Below are 21132 nucleotides of genomic sequence, written 5' to 3' on the forward strand. Positions count from 1 at the left end.
AAGTGGAAAACATAGCAAATCAACCTGCCAGGACATTTTTGACTGTGTAGTCAAACAATAAACAAAAGAAAACCCTGGGACTAACACGCTAAAATTCTGCTCAGTATTCTGTCCCAAGGGCCCAGGTTATTTGAAATACTTACAACTGTTTCAACCTCAGTCTTAAAGTCCAGCAGAGATAGTTGGACACGATACTCTGGACACCTTTGATGCTGTGTGCCCTCCTGGTATATAGTTTCCTAACCAAAGCGTTACATAGAAGTAGACTTTGGCATGTAATTTTCTTTGTTTTAAAGAGCTTCTTTGAAGCAGAAAATTAAACTCTTAAAAGGCCTCGCTGTTAACTAAAGAGGTCCGTCTCTACTTGTCAGACTGCTCCGACATGTGAAGAAAACAAGCAGATCGATTATGTAAATAGGTAGACAGCTTTATGAAACACAGACTAGTGACCCTTGGAGCTTAGAGAATCAATGTTGTAAAACATAGATGATCCCTGACAGCTTTTACATGGGCTTTGTTTATCTGCAATGAATCCATATATATTGAATCAATGTTTAAAGTATATGCAAAAGAAAACATTCGTAATAATTTAACGCTGAGCTCACATTCTAAAGTATTGTAAATGGATGTTTACCCTAACAGTCATTAATTAGATATATAGGAGTTGCATGGCCCCTAAACATTTTATTTTCTATTGAAGTAAAATCCTTTGAAAAGGAGAGGATATAATGTAAACTTTATTGGCACAATCTTTACTGATAAAATGCAGCAATAGACATCTGTCCCAAAGACATTTGACTGAACACATATAATCATCACTTACCTCGCCACAAGGATAATGTAGCAAAGGCGCAGAAGAAGAGTTTATATTTGAACATCTCAAAGTACCCATTTTTGTATTTTCCACTACTCTAGGATGGCTAGTGCCATATGGCTTCCACATAAGTGGACCTGTTACTAATAAACTAGGACTGATGTGTAATTACGTTTTCAGTGATTCATCTGTGAAACACCCTGGGTTATTTTACATGGAAGCATCTGGTTCACATGTGTACAGTGGTTATTCTGTGGTGATTGACATCTGTATTCTTCTAATAAAGTCTCGGTTGCCCAGATGTGAGCTGTTGCTTTCTTTCTCATACAGACAAAACCAGCATTTGAAAAATCCTTACCTTGACCCTGAATATGAATGTTTCAATCTTCTAGACACACACACACACCCTACTTGCACTGTAACTAGGATGTAATATAAATATTTCATGCAATGTGTTTCAGTTGTTGAACAGATGTATATAGGCACCTTTATCTCTTTTTATGTTTGTTTATAACATGACATCTGTTTTAGATTGTAAGCTCAAAGAGGGCAGTGACCATGTCAGTTTAATATTATGCAGACAATGTCCAGTAAAGCATAATTCACGTTCAAATGTTTGGTAAGTATTCTTCCATTAAGATGGTGATGTTAATGACTTTAACGAAAAACAGAGTTTATAATATGACTGTAAACACCTTTTTGCACTTCAAGAAATATTTGCTGTAAATGGCCCTGCTTTCAATTTCAGATATTATAATTAGCCAGATAACACATAAAGCTGTGTTGTTTTGAGCAGAATTAGTGTACTTTATTTTAGAATAATTCTCTAGTGATGTGTGATACGAGATTTTAAAGAGGCAGAGTTCAAGGCAGGTGTTGTGAGGATGTAGCATTTTAGCTGAGCCTTCAAGAGTCAGTAGAATTTGGGCATGTAATAATGAAGGGAGAGACATTCGAGACAAAGTTAAAAAGAGAAAGATGTTGTTGGTTAAAAGCATGGCAGAGGTCAGCAGACCTGGGTTCAAGTCTTGCACTGGCCATTTATGAATTGTGAGAACTTGTTGAGTCACTCAAATATATAAGATTTTGGTTTCTCATCTGGAAAATAGAGGACCATAACAGGACACAGGGTTATTGTGACAATTACATGAATAAAGAGTTTAACACATACTTGGCCTTCAGAGAACATTTAATACATGTTAGCTGTTATTCTCGGTGATAGATTAGCATTGTTAAAGAGACTTTCAACAGAATTTTGAAAATTGAATTTGAAAAAAAAAAAAAAACCATGGACGACAGCTCCTGGCCCTGTTTGAAGATCTACAACTTCTAGTTGGGATTCTTATTTGTACCAAGAAAGATCAAGGTCCTCCTCTAAAAAAGTCATCTTTTTCCCTCTTAAATTATTCTCTTCAATTATGTACGTGGCAGAGTGACATCAGAGCATAATCATGTACTTGAATTAAAGTATCAGTATCTTAATGAGTAAGAAACTTTTTTCAATGAGTAAGTCACCTTTGGGTTTTTTGTTTAGTTTTGTTTTGTTTTGTCCTTTTACTTATTCTCTGTCCTCGAGGCTAGAAGTGTTGTCTACTCTTAACTCTTCTTGAATCCTGTGAACTATCCCACTGCCTTATTTCCAAATTAATAATAACTATTTATTTCATGTATAAGAAAGAGACTTTGGCCTACACTTCCACTAGCAGACACAAAACAATTATCTTTTGTAATAAGTCAGATGATCTAATCTAATTTTTCCAAGAAAAATAAATAAAAATAGCTGTCAGTATCTAATATTTATGAGATTCACTTCTGCAATAGTTTTTTGTTGTTGTTCATTTGTTTGAGGGGGGTGGTAATTAGGTTTATTTATTTATTTATTTTAGAGGAGGTACTGGGAATTGAACCCAGGATCTTGTACATGCTAATAAGCATGTGCTCTACCACTTGAGCTATACCCTTCTCCTGCGATCCACTTCTAAAGTACAGTGGCAGAATCTTTTATGGCCTGGAAGCAAAGTTGGGATGGTTTTTAATGAGAAATGTAAAGAATTATTTTATTATTTTCTATATTGATAATATGTAAGTATTTTAATGAATACTTTCTTCAATTTCCCAGGTTTTAATCACTTTTTTCCCTAGGTTTATATGGATAGTTACTGTGGTTGTTCACAGTAATTTAGAACAAGTAATTAAAATGTATATATCCTACTTTCTTGTTCGTAAACTGTATTTCTCCCTTTAGCATTCCTAAGAGTAAGAAATTTCAGGAACTATAGTCTTACTCCTAGCCATTTTCAATTAGAATTAAATAGACCTGTGTCTTAATAACATTACTTAGAAAGAGTATATTCAGGGATGTTCACTGAGTTGTGATTTATAATAAGTATTTAAAATTTTTCCAATTTTTGACTATGAATCGAGATCAGTTATATTTTTAAGGTAGCCCAATATGATGGAATACTATGAGGCCATTCAAAATGATCATGTAGACCCATTTATTGACAAAGAAAGGTTTTCTCTAGTGAATTATTAAGGAGAATATAATAAAAAGCACTTTTTATAGCATAATTATTTTTAAAAGATTTATGTTATATGTATATAAATTCAGAAAAGATATACACTAAAATATCAACAGGTGAATGGATAGGATAATGTTTATTCTATTTTAATGAAGTTTTTGAAGTGTTTGTAATATGCATATATTACTTTACATACCAAAAAATAAATAATTATTTTTGCTTGCATCCACTAGAATTGTTACAAGATTTTAGAATTTCTATAGGGAAATTCTATAGAATTTCTATATAGGGAAATTCATTATTTATTTTCAGCAAATGTTTAAGAAGTAACTCTTTTACCCTAAGAAAAATTTTTTTTTATTTTGATTCAACACCTAGAATAAGTTAAGGAGAGGAGGTAATACAGGAAATTTAGATTTATAACTTTGAATGAAGTCCAAAAGTTGCACTGTTCTCTTCTACCCTGAAAATGTAATACTAGAGTTTTGGATCTAGAAGGGACATTCAGACGTGGAAATAGCCTTTTAATCCCATCCCATCTAAATGCTGAATATTTGGATTAGGTTTGTCTGGATAGTATCTATCATTATTTTAATAAACTTGCCATGAATATAAATAAATATTTCCCTTAAATATTTAGTGTTCTGATGCAACAATCAGTTCCATTTTCTTTATGAGAAAAGTTGCTTAAGGAAAGGAAACAAGTTATTGCTGTTATGAATAAAAATTAGTTTTGTTTTATTTTTTATTTTATTTTATTTTATTTTATTTTATTTTATTTTATTTTATTTTATTTATTTATTTTTTTGTTAGTGGAGGTACTGGGGATTTAATCCAGGATTTCATACATGCTAAGCACATGCTCTACCACTTAGCTATAGACCCCCTTATTTTTTCGTTTAATTTTATTTCATGTTTTAAAATTACTTGTGATCATTAACAGCTAAGTATCTCTTCAAGAGTTGTGGGAAATTACCTTGTAGGAAACATCAAATAGCATTTTATGTGTAACGTGTTATAACTACAAATACAAATAAGCCATCTATAAGCACCAATGTGTTCCTGACATCTAGATTCGGAACTTAAAGTATTTTTTAATCTTATAAATCAATACTTTGTACTTCATCATTGCATGTTATATTTAATTGTTTAAATATATTGTTTTTCTAGTCTCAACGAGATTGTGAGATTTTCAAAGTCTGGGATTATGTTTTACGTGTTCATCTCAGAGGCTAGCACAGTGCCTTATAGTGAGAAAATAATAGTTGAAGTAAGAAGTGTATGAAAAACAGATTTTTATGATTATGTTGACCACTGGTTCTCATCATTAATACTTTCTAATAGAGTGTTTATATCATAGGCTAAGTAGTCTTAGTGGAATGATCTGAGAAAATCTATTATTTGTAACATTTCTTTAAAAATGTGTCCTGAGTTTGTTTGAAAACAAATTCTATTAAGAATATTTCTTTCCTAAGTTGTAAATCTCTTGTACCTGGTTAAACTATACAAAGATAACCGTGGTTCCTGACTTCTGGAAACTTAATATTCTTACAAATGGGATTTTTAAGTGTTCCTTCTAATCACTTCCAAATTTCTCAGCTTTAGAAAAGTGTCCAGTAGTAGAGTAGAAAATATCAAACATCTTTCTTCTTTTGCAGTATGATGAAGGGGTCTATTTTTACAAAAAGCAATAAAAGAATGCACTATAATAGACAGCAATTTAAAATAAAGTTTTAAGATTTTCTCTTTTTATCCATCCATAGAGGCCCAGTGACATTCAGAGGGGATTTGGGAGTCCCTTAAATATATAATTAAGGGAATATATATATATATATTTTTTTTTTAAGGGAAATTATGATCAGACTGGAACCAGCTGAATATTTTCCACGCATGTTTATAACCTATTCAATTTTCATGGTTGTCTTTTGGGGCTGCATGTGAATTTATGGATGACAGCTTTTCTAATTCCAAACAAGTGTTAGAATTTCTTGGTTTAACATTTTAATTTCTGTTTATGGTTTCTGATTTTTGAAATCTGATTCTTCTTCTTCATTGGTCACTGATAGTGAGATTGATGGTGATAATTCCCTGTTGCTAACAGGGGTCACATTTCTTCTCAGAATAAAGAATGTATGGAGCTGAAGGTTTTATTTCACTTCTGTTTTTTACTTGAAAGTATGATTGCTTCTCATTTTTCCTTATTGTTTCTCAATAGCCAGACAGAAGAGGTTTAAATTGACTAATATTCCTAAAGCCTAAGTAATAATAATAATAACAATAACAGCAACAACAACAATTTAATGAAATTTAAGTTAATAGAAAGTCCAACTGACTAGAATCTTCCAGTAGTTGGGTTCTGAGTGTGTGTTTACTTAGAAATTGACCATCATTTGCTATGCGGCTTTTAGCCATGAGAATTGAAATGCCATTCATTTAACCACAGGTCTCTCTTCCCACACATTCCAGTCAAGTGGAGTATAACCATACTAATGGTATTACTGTGAACTTATAATCATATACACTCATAAACATACAAAACTACTTGGACAAATAAGTAATTTAAGTTACGTCATAAAGGAAAGTGATCTAACTAGTGGCTGGCAATTGTCAGAAATGAAAATTTCCTCTACTGCCAATACTTTTATTCATTATTATACTGGAGGTCCTATCCAGTTCAAAAAAGCAAGAAAAAAAAAGAAAATCCATAAACATTGGAAAGTGTAAAATATAATTATTTTTATTTGCAAATGATGATTATGTGCACAAAAAATCCAAAAGACTACAAGGAAACTGCTACAACTAACAAGTGAATCTAGCAAGATCATAGCATGCAATCAATATGCACAAAATCAATTGTATTTCCATATATTAGAAACAAGAGTTAGAAAATATAATTTAAAAGATGTCATGTACACCAGCATAAAAACATCAAATATCTAGTTTAAAAAGGTAATGAAAAATGTGTAAGACCTCTACTCTACTAACTACAAAACTTAAATGGTAGAAATTAAAGACCTACATAAAAGAGAGATACACCATGTTCTCAGAGTGGATATTTCAATATTGTTAAAATGTCAGTTCTCACAAACCGATGTGTAGATTGAGCAACATTCTGAACAAAAATCCCAGCAAGCTTTTTGTTTGTTTTTGTGGAAAATTGGTGGAGGGGAGTAGCCAGTCTTCTTTTAGCAATATTTGACTATTTGGACTACTTTCATGCTATATTCATTAATAAATGTTAATTTTAAAAAATGAAATTAAAATTTCCTTGCTGAACTATGTATTTCATGTGATGGCATTTCTAAAACTATGTATAGTTGCCCTTCTGATCTGGAATGGTTTTTATTCTGTGTAAATTGTATGTAAAACGAGCTATAGTTTTTTCACACTCTAAGAGAAAAAAAAGGCAAACACCCTCAACAAGACACTTCTTAGTCAGTTTCAACACACAAAGTTCTTTATTTTAGGAATTGTGCCAAATTCTGAAATAAACAGTGATTCTAATCATAGTCCCTGTTCTCCAGTTGCTTACAATGTGACAAGCATGTACAGAATTAAAGTTTATGGCTGATATTCCTTCCACTGAGAGGTGGTTTCAGTGTCTCCTCCCCTTGAATCTGGGTGAGCTTTTGACTCAGGAGAATTCAGGAGAATTGATGCTATGCGATTTGCAGAGGCTAAGTCAGGTAAAGGCACCTCATGCTTACAGTCTTATGCTTTCATGTGAGAAGTCTGACTATCCTAGGCCGCCGTGCTGCAAGGAAGCCAAGCCACAGAAGTCTCCAGGAGCCAGTCCTAGTCTTTCAGGGCTCCCAGCCAAGCACCAGATAGGAGTGAATGAGCTTTCAGAGGATTCCAGCTCCCAACCATTGTGTCAGCCCCAGTTTTCCAGAATTCACAGCATCAGTCCATCCTCACTGTGCCCTGTGCATATTCCTGATTTACAGAAAGTATGAAAATACTAAAATTGTCATTGGTTTGCGCCCTTAAGTTTATGGTGGTGTGTTACACAGCAGTGGTTACAGGAACAAAGACCTACTTGATTTAAGATGTACTATGGGAGAACAGGAGATAATTAATTCCTCTGCCTAGGAGTATATGGAACACTTCCCAGAAGCAGTGACATCTGAACTTGGCTTTTAATGAGTAGGAGCCTGCTAAGGAAGAAGGTAGGAGAAAGAGTCCTCAAACTGAGGGAACTATATGGAAAAGTATGGCAATCAAGCCAGAATGACATGTATGGTAGATGAGAAATTTGGTATGGAAGAGCATTGGATAGTTAGAGCCAGAAAGACAGGCAATAAGCTAGAAATTATGCAGTAACTTTTTCTTCTTTTGCTATGTCAAGAGATTTTCCATTATAACCTTGTAGGAGTACAAAGTAATAATCAGACTTGTGTTGTAGAAAGATAATTCATTTGTAGCAGTTGGAAAATGGGCTGAAGGAGAAAGCAATAAAAGGCAAGGAGAAAAGTTAATAATTGTATAGTTCAGATGGCAGATGATTAAAGCTAAGATATATAGCTTTTTTATAGTAGCAAAATAAGATCAGTTAGGTAACAATAGTTATTTAAATTGTTAATTGATAATTTACTGAGTTTGTTCAAGCCTGAATAATTAAATGCTACAGCCAGTTCCTGCATTTTGGCAAGTCACACCAATGCCTTTATGAAACATTGATTTCATTACATTTGTTAATGATATTTCTGAATGCCATGTAAAAGCTTCCTCTGCTATGAATTTTGGATACTTATGATGAAATAATACTACTTTTATATTTTTAAGGCATTGATTGCAATGGTGGGACATTTAAAGAAATTAGACCAAACTGTACCAGTTAAGACACTAGTGGAACCATATGTGACACTCTGCCTCTTCAAAATACGTGACAGTTTAGTGAAAATTCTGGTAAAAAAAAAAATTGGCAATTTACATAATCATGAAGATATCACAATAAGAAAATGTATATGGTGCAGTTAGTAAATATAGTTAACCCACAACTGTAGTCAACTGCTTTCTGTGTGGATTTGATTGAAGTTTAGTAGTGACATTTGAACTTTTATTGGCATCATAATACCGTACATGTAATAAGCTTTTCCAGGGCAAAAAGGTTAGATTGGTCTTTAGCCAGACATTCTGAGCACATGGACAGAGTCCCCCATGGCTTGTACCACTTTATCTCATGGTGAATTGCAGCCAGTTGTGAGGTATAGTGGTTTGTTTTTTAAAAAATATATATATATATTCTGCCTGTCTATACCACTTGGTTTTACTTTACACTTTAGTTATATTTTTAAAGTCAGCTGAAAAGTTTAATCTTTTTAATTCAAAATCAAAAGCTACAGATTTTTGTAGATTGTTTCCATCTGCCTTCTTGCAGTGCTCTGAACCCTTTGCAGCATGTCTCTTTAAGACAGAAAGACCATTTCCCAGAATTTGAGTGGAGCCTCTCTGTATATTCACCCATAAGACCACAATGAATTTGTAGACTTGCAAAGAAATGAGTTTTGAGTTTGTTCATTTTATATATTGGTTGTAGGATACTCATTTTGTCTAAAAGTTATATGATGATGTTGGTGATGTTACAAAATAGTCTGTCTTCTTTAAAATGTCTGGCTATCAAATCATTCTTAGTCACTCATTTCATGAAAAACTTTGGAAAATATTCAGGCAGGATTTGGAGCAGACTGATACTCAACAAATCAAAATGGAAGGAGATAGGTAGGCCACGGCACGGGTGACAGGCTTGTTGCTTTGTGAGCTAAGGAATTAATTAGAGTAGGTAATTTTGAGAACACTAAGAATCAAGTCCACTAGCAAGAACTAGAAAGATGGGAAAATCTGTTAATTAAAATAGAAATTGCATTCTCTAACTGTAAAACAAAAGACAATGGAGCTTTAAGAAGAGAGAGAGAAGGCAAGGGAGGAGGAGAAACGTAACAAAGTGGGGTATTTATTTGCCAAAAGATACATCCTTCTTTGCAGGCATTAAAAAAAAATACCAGTGAAAAAATTCACCAAGTATTTCCTTGAAGAGAAAAAGCAAGTGGTTCTTAAGTGTTATAAAGGAGGTTTACTGGTGGTTAAGCTAATTAAGGATCAAAACTAGATTATGAGTAGGACAGAATGAGTCTATACATCAGGACATAATTGGCTTAAAAAAAAAAAAAAAAAAAAAAAACTCCCACCATTTGTTCGTCCGGAATAAGTCTGAGCAATTGGTTAAATTCAGTTTGGGTCTGATGCACAAAGGTCATTCAGAGCACGTTGTCAGGACAGACTGCAATAATTTGCAGGCCTGGTACAAAATGAAATGCAGACCCCTTTTGTTCAAAATTGTGAAGAATTTCAAGATAGTGACAGCAGAACATTAAAAGCAGGGATGAGGCCCCTCTAAGCTTGTGGCCCTGTGTGACTGACAGCACAAGTCACACATGCGTGAGGGTGGCGTTGTCTGTGGTTTTTTAACTGTCTTACTATTGAGAGCTGCCACAGTGAAAGACAGCTTCTGTTGTGTTAACCCCCAGACAAGGGCGGCTGTATCTGTTCGGGGAGCTCACCACTCAGTGTTACTTCTGCTTTGGATGTTTGTTTCCCTCGTATCCTAAGCATCTCACACAATCTCTGACCCACAGTAAGCACTCTGTAAATAGTGGATGACTAAGTGATGGATGATGTGGTTGTCAGCCTATCTCAGTGATTCTGGTTCAGTTCATCTATAGATAAGAAGCCCTAAGGTGGGTTCTTATGAGCTTCAGGTCATATTGCACAGAACTTGAAGAGGCCCCCTCCAGCCAGCTTGAGGGTTTCTTTTAGCCCTGGGCCTTGTGTGTCCTGCTCTTTCTCAACCTGTTTCTCTATTAAGTGATCCTGAAACACATTTAAGCTGATAGGTTAGAATAACAGTTGAGCCCTGACCAAGTTAAAGCTGGAGTGGTGGCAGAATAATGTGAGCCCCCCACTGCAAAAAAAAAAAAAAAAAAAAAAAAAAGAAAAGAAAAGAAAAAAAGAATACATCAACATCTTAATTCCCGGAATCTGAAACTATGTTAAGAGCACATGGCAAAAGGAAATTAAGGTTGCAGATGGATTAAGGCTGCTAATCACCTAACATTAAAAGTAGATAAATTATCCTGGATTATCCAGGTAGGTTGAATGTAAAATAAAGGCTCTTAAGGAAGAGAGAGGCAGAAGGAGTGTCAGAGAAGGAGATGTGTCAGAGGAGGCAGGGTCAGATGCAGTGATGTGAGAAGGAGTCCACCTGCCATTGCTGGCTTTGAAGATGGAGGAAGGGAGGAGCCTCTGGAAGCTGGAACAGATTCTCCACTAGAGCTTCCAGAGAGGAACGGAGCTCTGCCAACACCTTCCTTTTAGCCCAGTGAGATGTGGGTCAGATTGCCGACCTCCAGAACTGTGAGATAATGAATTTGTGTTGTTTTAAGCCAGTATGTTATGGTAATTTGTTACAGCAGCAGCAGGAAACTGCAACAGCTGGTTCCACATTGTGGTGAAACGATCACTCCTGGTCCCTGTTTCATTAGAAATCACTAACCTCCATGGCTGGGTATTCTTGTCTGCCCATGTTTTCTCCATTTCTTTTGGGAGCCAGATGCAGAATTCTGTCTTCCTCTTTGGTGTTTTTATTTTGCTTCACTAGAACACTACGTTTCGGGGTTCAGGCTCTAAGATGTATTCACAGGGAAGCAAGTAATGCCAGCTGTTCCAGAAACACTAGTTTCTTGGGATATTAGTAGTTGAGAGATAGTGAGAAAAGAGGCTGTGGCTGTCAAATTCATTTGTAAAACCCAGGTTAAACAAACTACTTTTTTTCCCTAAAACACTGTAAAAAGATATAATCTATATATAAGTTTTTCTTTTTTTAAATCTCAACAGTTTTAAGAGAATATCCAGCAAAAAGTAGCCCTGTCCTTCTGCCCAAGTTCCTCTCTCCAGGGTTGGCCACTGCTAGTTTCCTGTGAATCCTTCCAGAGATATTCTGATAGTCCATATACGTATAAACACACACATACAGCTGTAAATGTGTGTGTCACCCTGATTTTCTACACAACTCTTTTGTCCTTGCTTTTATTTTACCTAATAACTTAATTAACACATTTATGGAAGAACTTTCATAGCTCTAAATGTGCAATATGCACATGAAAGACTTAGGGGACTTAATGGTGAAAAATAAATATTTTCCATATATTTAAGACCACAGATTTTATTTTTTTGAGTGTCCTATGGAACTTCTGTTTGAGATACACTCCACAATACCAAGCTGCCTTCATCTGGAGTAGAAATAAGAATTCGTGACCCCATACACTGATGCAGCACTAAGGATATGGATTTTAGAGTGAGGGAAGCCTAGGTTCCTATCCTGGCTCCATTGTTAACTTGTCTGCCTGTTCATATCCACGTTTACTGGCTATGTGGCTTTGGGCAGGTTGCTTAACATTACTGAGCCCTCCTGTCAATACTGTCTGCCTCTTTTATTCAAGCATTTGTTCATTAATTAATACATGCAGTTACTGGAACATTTATGAGTCAGGTCAAATAAAGCAGAGCCGTTCTACTTGAGAAGCTTCTAGTCTGGTGAGAGAGGCTTCATTTGTAGCACACCAGGCAGCAAAAAGCAATGACCTGTTGTGAAGAATCATTTCCTATTCAGATGACAGTTTTCTACTTTTATAAAAGGCAGATCGGCAGTAGCAAATGTCATCTATACTACTTCAAAATTTGCAAAGTATACAGGAAGTTTAATATAGGCTTTTTCAGGTATTGATTTTTTGAAGTACATATGGATTTTGATATTGCTCACCTAATGAAATACCAAAATAATGTTATTTATCTATAGGATAAGAATGACAAAAGTCTTTCAATTTATTATTATGAAATTCCTATGTAAGTTTTGACATCCTTATGGATTGTGGACATATTTACCTTAATGGTTGTGACTTTAAATATTCAATTATATAGAACTAGAGAATCTTATTTTCAAATCCGCCACATGAATATTTTACAGGGAAATTTTATAATTATTCTTTCCCCAGACCTATAAAGCATATCAGTACATCTTAGCATTGTGTATTCTTCATAATTCTCTTTGCTTCATTCAAAATTACTTATTTCAAAAGCATATTTCTATTTTCTTCGTATTCTTGATAAAGCTAAACAGCAAACGAATATTCATTAGAAAAAAATATTTAGGAAATTAATTGATGATAACTAACACAATTTCTTTTATTTGCCATTTTGGCTACCAGAAAGAAAGTTTCAGCTTCTCTTCGTTTTCTCAGACCAGTGAAATGCTGTCTAGGCTTATTGAATTCCAGACAATGTTTAGCATTTGTCTTACTGAATCCTGATGATTTCAGTCTGTTAATTTATTTAGGAGACGCTTTTGGTTTTTATAAGGTCAACTAGAAATGTGTAGCTATTTTCCCATTTATTTTAAGTTCAAATGGTTTTTAAAATACTAAAATTTAATTTGAAAATACAGTGGTATTGGTGATATCAAATCTTTAAGCTCATTACTTACAAGTATTCCACTTAAGAGATGTTTCTCTAATTGAGTTTATTCCATAATGTTAACTCTGTTAAAGCCAGTACGATAGTTGCCTTCTTGTTAAATAGTAGCAAAGACCTAATACTTTGACTTGGCTGTTTTTTGTGGTCATTTTGATGAAGGTTTGATTTATTACATCCTAAAAAACAAACCATTAGATATTTGGCTTTTATTATTACCGAATAATGTATGTTCCAGCCAACGCTCGGTCTGTTTCTCTCCTAATACATTGCCCTTACCTCATCTCTCATCTTCATCCCTTGCCTCACATCTGACCTTTACCTCCATCCCAGGGGAGAGTCAGAGATGAGATGGGTGGATGCCAGGGAAGTTGGTAGTAAAACAAAGATCTCCTTCTGTTTCTCTCTCTCTCTCTCTTTATCAAAACGTGAGAGAAACAGCTGCTTAAGAATGCTCTGCTTTGGTGGCCAGACGGGAGTTGACTAGTTGGCCTTTTTGCTAGATTTTTCTCTGACCGCTGCAGTCCAAGAGATTAAGACTTTCTTCTTTCCAAAACAAAACAGTGCCTCTTCTTCCTGTCTATGATGAATCACAAGCATAGCAGCATCCTTCCAGGTTATTCTTCTCAACTCCAGATAATTCACAGTGGGTGAAAATAATTTGCCTAACATGTGTTTACAGATTCAAGCGGTCAAAGATATATAGAAAGCCAGCATTTGGATGGCAAATGGGAATAGCACAAGCTGTGGGCACGCAAAATAAACTTGGTTCTTGACTTCTGCAACAACTCTCTTCCCTGGTTCTCCCCATATCTCTTGAATCATTCTATTTCAGCCTCCTCTTACTCATTTCTTTCACTCGCCTTCTGCCCCTGCAGTTTTAGTATTTCCCAGGACTCTATACTAAATGTTTTCCCTCTGGTAGACTCTGGGTGATCTCTTCAACTCGTTTGCCTTTAGTGGCCAGTGATAGGGCAGTGACGGCTGTCTCTGTACATGTAGTCCAATCATCTCTCTTGTGGTCTGCATCTATAGAAGCGTTTACAAACTCAGCATCTGTCTCCATTTAGGTATCCTGCAGTCACTTCAGACTTACTCATGTCTACATGGAACCCTTTATGCATAGCACTGCCCCTTCTGTGTCATCATCTTCACGATAGCCAGAGTTATAAGACTCAGAACTCTTGAGAGTGTTGTCACTGAAGAGCAAATAAAATCCAGAACAATTATGCACATACACAGACGCACACACACACACACACCAGTGTTCAAATATTGCATAGTTTTGCATGTTTTTGACTTTGTGTAAATAGAATCATATTGTAGGTATTATTTTGTGCCTTGCTTTTTTGCTCAACATTATGTTTGAGATTTATGCATAGGTGTAGACATATCATAACTAATTGTATGAAAATTCTGACTTGCCTATTTTCCTGTGGAGACATTGGGTAATTTTCAGTTTTTCACTATTATAAATAATCCACCTATGAGCATTTGTGCATGTATCTCCTGACACACATATGCAAATGTTTTCCAGAGTATGTATTCTAGGAGAGGAATTCTTATACACCTGAGCAGTTGTTTTCAAATTGTTATCCAAAGTGGTTTCAAATGTTTACACTCCAGCCAGTAGTAATTTATCCTGTTATTTCATGTTCTCTGTGATTTTTGCTGTTGTTGGACATTTTCATTTTTGCTAATCTGGTGTAAAATATTTCATACTGGTTTTCATTTGCACCTCTTGGTTACTGGTGAAGTTGAGTTTATTATCGTATGCTTACTTCCCCCTGCTGTTCCCTCTTCTTGGAAGTTCCTATTTTCTTTGCTATATATATTTTAAGTATGTTAGGTTTTTTTTAATTGTTTGTAGGAATTCTTTGGATAATAATCCTTTGTTAGTAGCATATGTTGCAGTATTTCCTCCTAGTTTGTGGCTTGTCTTTTCATTCTCTTCAAGGTATCTTTTGATGAACAATACTACTTACTTCAGTTGCTTCTAATATGATTGAATTTATCAATCTTTACCTTTATGGTTTCACTGTCTGCCTTAAAAAAGAACGTCTGTATCCTAAAGATACGCTCCTTTATTTTCTTCTAAATGCTTTCAAGTCTTACCTTTTCTCATTTAAATGCTTAATTCAACTGGAATTGAATCCTATTTGTATTGTGAAGGTAGAGATATAATTAAGCCACATACAAATTGACTTTTGGTTTTTGACTTCAGAACCACTGTGTCATACTCAAATAAGAATGATTTTTCAAGTGTCACAGTGCCATCAGTCATTACACGTTTTTCTGGATCTCTCAGTTTGCTCACATTGGCACCTTGATGTTTCAGGAATATTCTCAGAATATGTTACAAAATGCAAGTAATTAACTCCAAACAATACTAATGCTTCTCATTTGAATAAGATTGATATTCCAGTCATGGTAATACCAATGTTAAACTTGGCTGAGAAAATGTCTTTACAAAATGAGCCAATAACTGGATATATGATTTTTTTAAATGTTGGTAATTTAACTCCCAGAAAGGTAAAAGAGAAGTCAGTCATTCATTCTAACATTTCAGAGAAGCTTTCCCAGGATGAGATATTTCTTTTGACAAATCTGACTTTTGATCTACACGATTTATTGTTAATTAGGTGGTGGTATTGCAACTTTGATTCATGTTACAATGTGTGTGTGTTTTAATGCAATGTGAAGTCAAGTAATAAAACATAGAACTCTCTGTAACTATAGTATTAAGAACCTAAGCCGTTTTTAGTAAGGCTGTCATCATTTGGAGAAGTTTCATTGATTCACTTTATTTGAAAAATCCTTATATGTTAACCTTTAACTCTACAAAGATAGTTTCTTCTTCTGTCATTAATCTTTCCTTTTTATTCACATTTTTCATTTATTCCACAGATATTTGTTGAGAATCTGTGTTTTGCAAAGTAGTCTATACTCAACTATTTGAGCAAAAATGTCTTAGAATTCAGAGACTGAAAGAACTCCAAGACCATTTGTAGTAATCCTAACTTTCCACAACTTAAGTTAAGAAACAAATCCAGAAAAAAAGTGCAGCCACCTGACCAAAATCTTAATGTGGGGAAGCATAAATAAAAATCTCCTAACCTTGAATTCGGAATTCTTCCTGTGAATCATGTTGTCCATAAAAACTGTCTGAAAAGTCTACTTGAATCCTAAATTGATATGTTTATAGAATTCCTGACAGAATAAATCACTGTTTGTGAACAAATTATATCACATAGTCCTTGCCTTCAAGCTACTTTTAAAGTATTTAGGATGAAAAAAGTCTTTGAAGAAAAAATAGAGAAACTAAAAAGTTTAACTGAAAGCTTCCTGAGGGCAGGAATCCTGTGTTACTTTTATCAAATTTGTTATATTTTCCTAACACAGTGAGCTAATCATAGTAAAATATTAAATGAATTAAACTATATATTGAAATATTGGATGCAGATGTTAGGTACTTTGAGTGATTAGAAAAAATAAAAATCAGCCTGAATGTAGAAAGTAAAAAAAAAGTCTTCATGGAAGATTTAGAATTTAAAGTGGACCATAGTAACTAATGGTTAAAATTTAATTAGAAAGAAAGGAACTCCCAAGTTCTAAGTTTCAAATTACTTATTTAGCTCACTTTTTACTAAGACTTTAGATACAAGTTCTCTGAGTTATTTGCTTTTGAATTTCACCTAAGCATGAATTCTTGGAATAAGCATGTTCATGGGAAAATGATGTGATAAATATGCTAAAATACATGTATAAGGATAATATTTCTTGTGTTGTTTATAATGGATTTTAAAATAGAACTAACCTAAATTTTCATCAATGGATTAATGGTTAGTACGAACAAATTAAAATTAATGATGAATGAAATCTATATTTTTCAACATTCAAAGACATCGCAAATATAGGGTAAAAACATCAAGCTGCAAAGTTCCATGTATATGCATACATATATACTTATATATAGAATGATCCCATATTTGTAAAGAAAAAACATTTGTAAATACAAATAATACAAAATAGGATGATGGATGTTTTAATTTTCTTCATGCTTTTCAGAATTTTTATAAAGTCTTACAATAAACATGTATTACTTATAAAAATACTTAGACTAGCTTTTTGACTGTGGGAAGAGTTCTAAATTTACTCTTCTAACTTACCATGAATATGAAAGCTGTAGAACAGTGATCTCCATTCACTGAACAGCTTTCACTGAGCACCTATTATGTACTAGGCACTGAGAACTGAAGAGTCAAAAGCTATTTCTTAGGTTCCTCTTGACCTTAGAAAGAGATGGGAATCATACATGGAGCACCAGGGATCTATTTCCTTCAGACTTGACTCTTCAGAGTGATCCTTTTGTCCTATGCTGATTTTTTTAAAAACTGGATTGGTAGATCTCTGCATTCTGGTTGTACAATGTCTAGGCTGTGAACAAAATTAGAGGTTTTCCCATGCCTGACTTTTTAATTGAAATAATTCAATTCTCTGTTTTGCTAGGAGGATAAAAAGCAACTCTTAAGACATTTAGGGATAGAGAAAAATGTCTAATGTGTTTTGAGTTGACATTGAGGACTTACACATGTAGTGATTATACTTTTATTCTGTTCTGTATCATTTTCTCCTTCTGTGGAATATATTTTTAGATATTTAATTACATGTCACGGCAATTATGTCAGTATTTATTGTTAATTTTAACACTGAAAGTCCCAGAGGGTAGTACTTGTCATCTTGACAATGCATTAATGCCTAGCATCTCAGCATTCCTGTGAGGGTTATGTTGTCTGATCTTGGCTTGCGTGGGGATAAGACAGAACACGTCCCAGGTCTAGTGGAAGCCAGCCGTGGTTAATTGTGTGCAGTCATGAAGCCAAGGAGGACCCTGTGGTGGATTCATTTTTAATAATCTGTGCAACTAAATATGGGTGCAAGCTTTCTTTTTAGAACACTTAAAATATAAACATGCTGAACACTTGGGCATTTTAATTGGTTATTCTTTTAAATTAAAGAAGCTATTAGCAAGAGTTCTTTTGTAGCTTATGCAATATTAGGAGCTAAATAATAATAGTTTCTAAATGTTTTGTGAGGATTTACAAGCATTTTCATTTACAACATCTCACCTAATCTTCAGACTGCCTCTGAGGCAGAATTATTATCTCTGTTTTGCAGGTGAGAGAACAGAAGTCCAGTTAGGCTAGATGACTTGCCTAAAGTCATATAGCTAGTGAGAAATAGACCTGGATTCAAATCTGTGTGTCTTGCTCTACTCCTGTTCTTTTTCAGCTATACCAAGCTGCTACGATATTCTTGCCTTTATAGTTGGAAATACGGGGATTTTACTGAGTATTACTGGGTGGATTCAGACAAAGTTTATATAAGGGTATAAACATACACTCCTAAGCTCTCCTGGTTGAGCTCTGCTACCCTCCAGCCCACCATTTGTAAGACCAGTTAATAGTCAGTGATCATGCCTTTCATCCCAGGACTCAAAGAGAACATTTACATAAATATAGAGGTCAGTCCATTGATGTAGTAACTGCAGTACTGAAACTGAATAAATACAGCTACTAAATGAAGATATGTAGATTCAGTAAATGAATGAACCAACAGCATTTCCTCAACAGCTGCTAAAATGTGAAGTCATTATTAGTTATGTACACACTTAGAATCAAATGACTGCTCAAAATACTTTATGTGTTCAGAACTTTCTGCAGTTGAGATTAACATGCATATTAGAATTTAAGGGAGGTGAAGGAAAATGTAAATTGTGATGGAATTATTAAAGAAATGGCTTGAGAAACCTTCTATATCTTGACATAAAAATACTTACAACACAGAGGATATTTTATTTCTTGACCTGAATTATGAATATTGGTGTAGGCCCTTGAATTTTCATTGGCTCGAAATAGAGGCAGATTAATTCCAAAGCAGTTAAAAAAATTAAATTCCTTTCATCTCTCTTTATGTTAATGCAGCAGTTTTGAAACAGGGCTTAACTTTTATTTCACTTATGTATTTCTTAATTTTCTTCTACTCTATATGTAGTTTTCAAAGTAAAATTATCTTGATTTTTCTTTTTACTCTAGGCTTGATCCTCTACTACCTGAGATGATGAAAAAGGATCACAGCCCAGCTGAAAACATGTCTTTAGAAACTCTAAGAAACAGTAGTCCAGGAGACCTCTTTGATGAGATTTAAGTGTCTCAAAAAAAAAATACTTTGATGTTCACCAGACTATGTTTTCTATTCATTTCCTTAAACTGGAAAAGCAAAATTTCAACTGAGAAGCAGCTATTGCCGCACCTTACAATTTAATTACACACACACTGAGATGAAATCATTGTGCAAAATGGATTACACATGCATGTGAAGATATGATTTGATGACAGTGGTACATTATTCTAAACTATTCATTCAGCTTGCCTATAATTACATAAAATCTCAGACTTTTTGTTGCAAAGTTCACATTTACCTTTTTCAGTCCCCATGTATTATGTATGTGGTTGCTGTCTAATGTCCTGTCTAGGAAGATTTTGGAAATAGGACAAAGAAAATGTCTGTGAGTTCTTTTTTGAGTAGTCATATTCTGAACAATGATATTGGAACATTTTAATTTGTGGCATGATGTATCAAGTCTATTTTTAGTTTATATACAAACAACCTGAAAATCTGATGATAAAATTTTTGATGCATTGAAGATTTTGCGTTCTTAATAAAATAGTTTAACTTTTTTCCTTTTCTATAGTAACAGGTCTTTATAAAGTATGTATTAATGTATATGTAATCCCCTTTTTTACCAAAGCATGTTTTTCCGAGATTGTTGATAAAAGATTTATCTTACACATACAAGGGCCCTCTGTGAAGACAAGGACCTTGTTGTATTCACTTATCTATCCCCAATTTTTAAAAAATATTCACTGTTCCTGCTTCCTGACCTCTCATTCGCTTCTCTCCAGTTGAACATCCATTCCCTCTGTGGTGGAACAATGACCACCATGTTGCTAAATCCAATAGTTGGTCCATTCTCAGTCTTTATCTTAGTAAGCCTCTTAGCAACACATTTGACATAGTCAGTCACTTCCCCTCAGTAAACTTTTTCTTCACTTGTTTTGCAATAACATATGCTGTTGATATTCCTCTTTCTTTCTGGCCACTGATTTTTCAGACTTCTTGGCTGAATCCTCCTTGTCCAACCATTAAATGTTTGAGTGCCCTGGGCTTAATCATTAACCTTTTCTTTTCATTACCTACATTGTCTCCTTAACTTATCTGTGGTTTTAAATACCATCTATATGCTAAGATCTCCAAAATTAGGACAGTTCTCTTTCTTCCCCAGTCTTCCACATTCAGCAAATTGCACTACCACTTACTTATTTGCTTCAAGCCAAAAATCCAGGAATCCTCCCTGGTGCTTCTCTCTCCTACATCCTGTTTCTGCCTGCAAAATACAACTTGACTCTACTTCTCTTTTTCTGTCTCCTGCATCTGCCTCCTGACTAGTCTCCCTGCTAATCTTCTGCTCCTCTACAACCTAGACAAACTGAGCTTTAAAGTCTTAGATAAGATTATTTCACCACCAGGATTAAAATCCTCCAGTAATATTCCATTGCCCCTTTGAATAAAGTCTACACCACTTACCACAGCCTTCAAGGTCTGTTATGATCTGGTCTCTGCCTTTCTTTTCCCTGATTTCCTGGTCCTTTCTCTTTACTTGTCTTGCCCCTGACTGCCCCTTTAGTAAGCCAGATCTCAGAACTATTGTACTGTTGGTCCCACTGCCTAGAATGTTCATCTTCATACAGATGGTTTCTTCTCATCTTTCAAATCTAGAATCAAATGTCACCTCCTCAGAGGTGAAACACCCTTCCTTTGAAATACCCTTTAAAAAAGATGTGCACACTCCCAGTCACTCTATCCCACTGGAATTTTTTTTTCTCTCCATATCACAGTGTGAAATTATTTTTTCTCACCTCTCTTTCCTTCCTTTCCTTTCCCTCTTCCCTCTTCTCCTCTCTCTCCACCCTCCCCTCTCCCCACCCCACTTCCGTCTCTCTGTCTCCCTGTGGAAAGGAAGCCCCATCATAGCAGAGGCATGGCCATCTGCGCTCTCTATTTCCCAGTACCTAGGACAGGGCTGGATTGATAGACGCTTAGTATGTGTTTGTTGAAGGAATAAATGCATGTCTGTCGCATAGTAGGCACACAAGTGAGCTGCTTTCTTTAAGTTACTAGATTATTTTGAAAACAAACTCATTAAAAGAT

General features: G+C 34.7%; 1 protein-coding gene across 3 annotated transcripts in view; it reads left to right on the forward strand.

The window, feature by feature from the left end:
* XRCC4 (X-ray repair cross complementing 4) overlaps positions 1–21132 on the forward strand; it is a 291123-nt gene that overhangs the window by 206270 nt on the left and 63721 nt on the right. The window contains exon 8 of one of the 3 annotated variants that reach the window (XM_074360325.1): positions 18957–19601. The exons of the other annotated variants lie outside the window; for them this stretch is intronic. The gene's annotated coding sequence lies outside the window, so the exon portion shown is untranslated. Of the gene's footprint in view, positions 1–18956; positions 19602–21132 lie in introns of those variants that run through there. 3 annotated transcript variants of the gene reach the window in all.

Source organism: Camelus bactrianus, chromosome 3, assembly GCF_048773025.1.
Source record: "Camelus bactrianus isolate YW-2024 breed Bactrian camel chromosome 3, ASM4877302v1, whole genome shotgun sequence".
NCBI lineage: Eukaryota > Metazoa > Chordata > Mammalia > Artiodactyla > Camelidae > Camelus > Camelus bactrianus.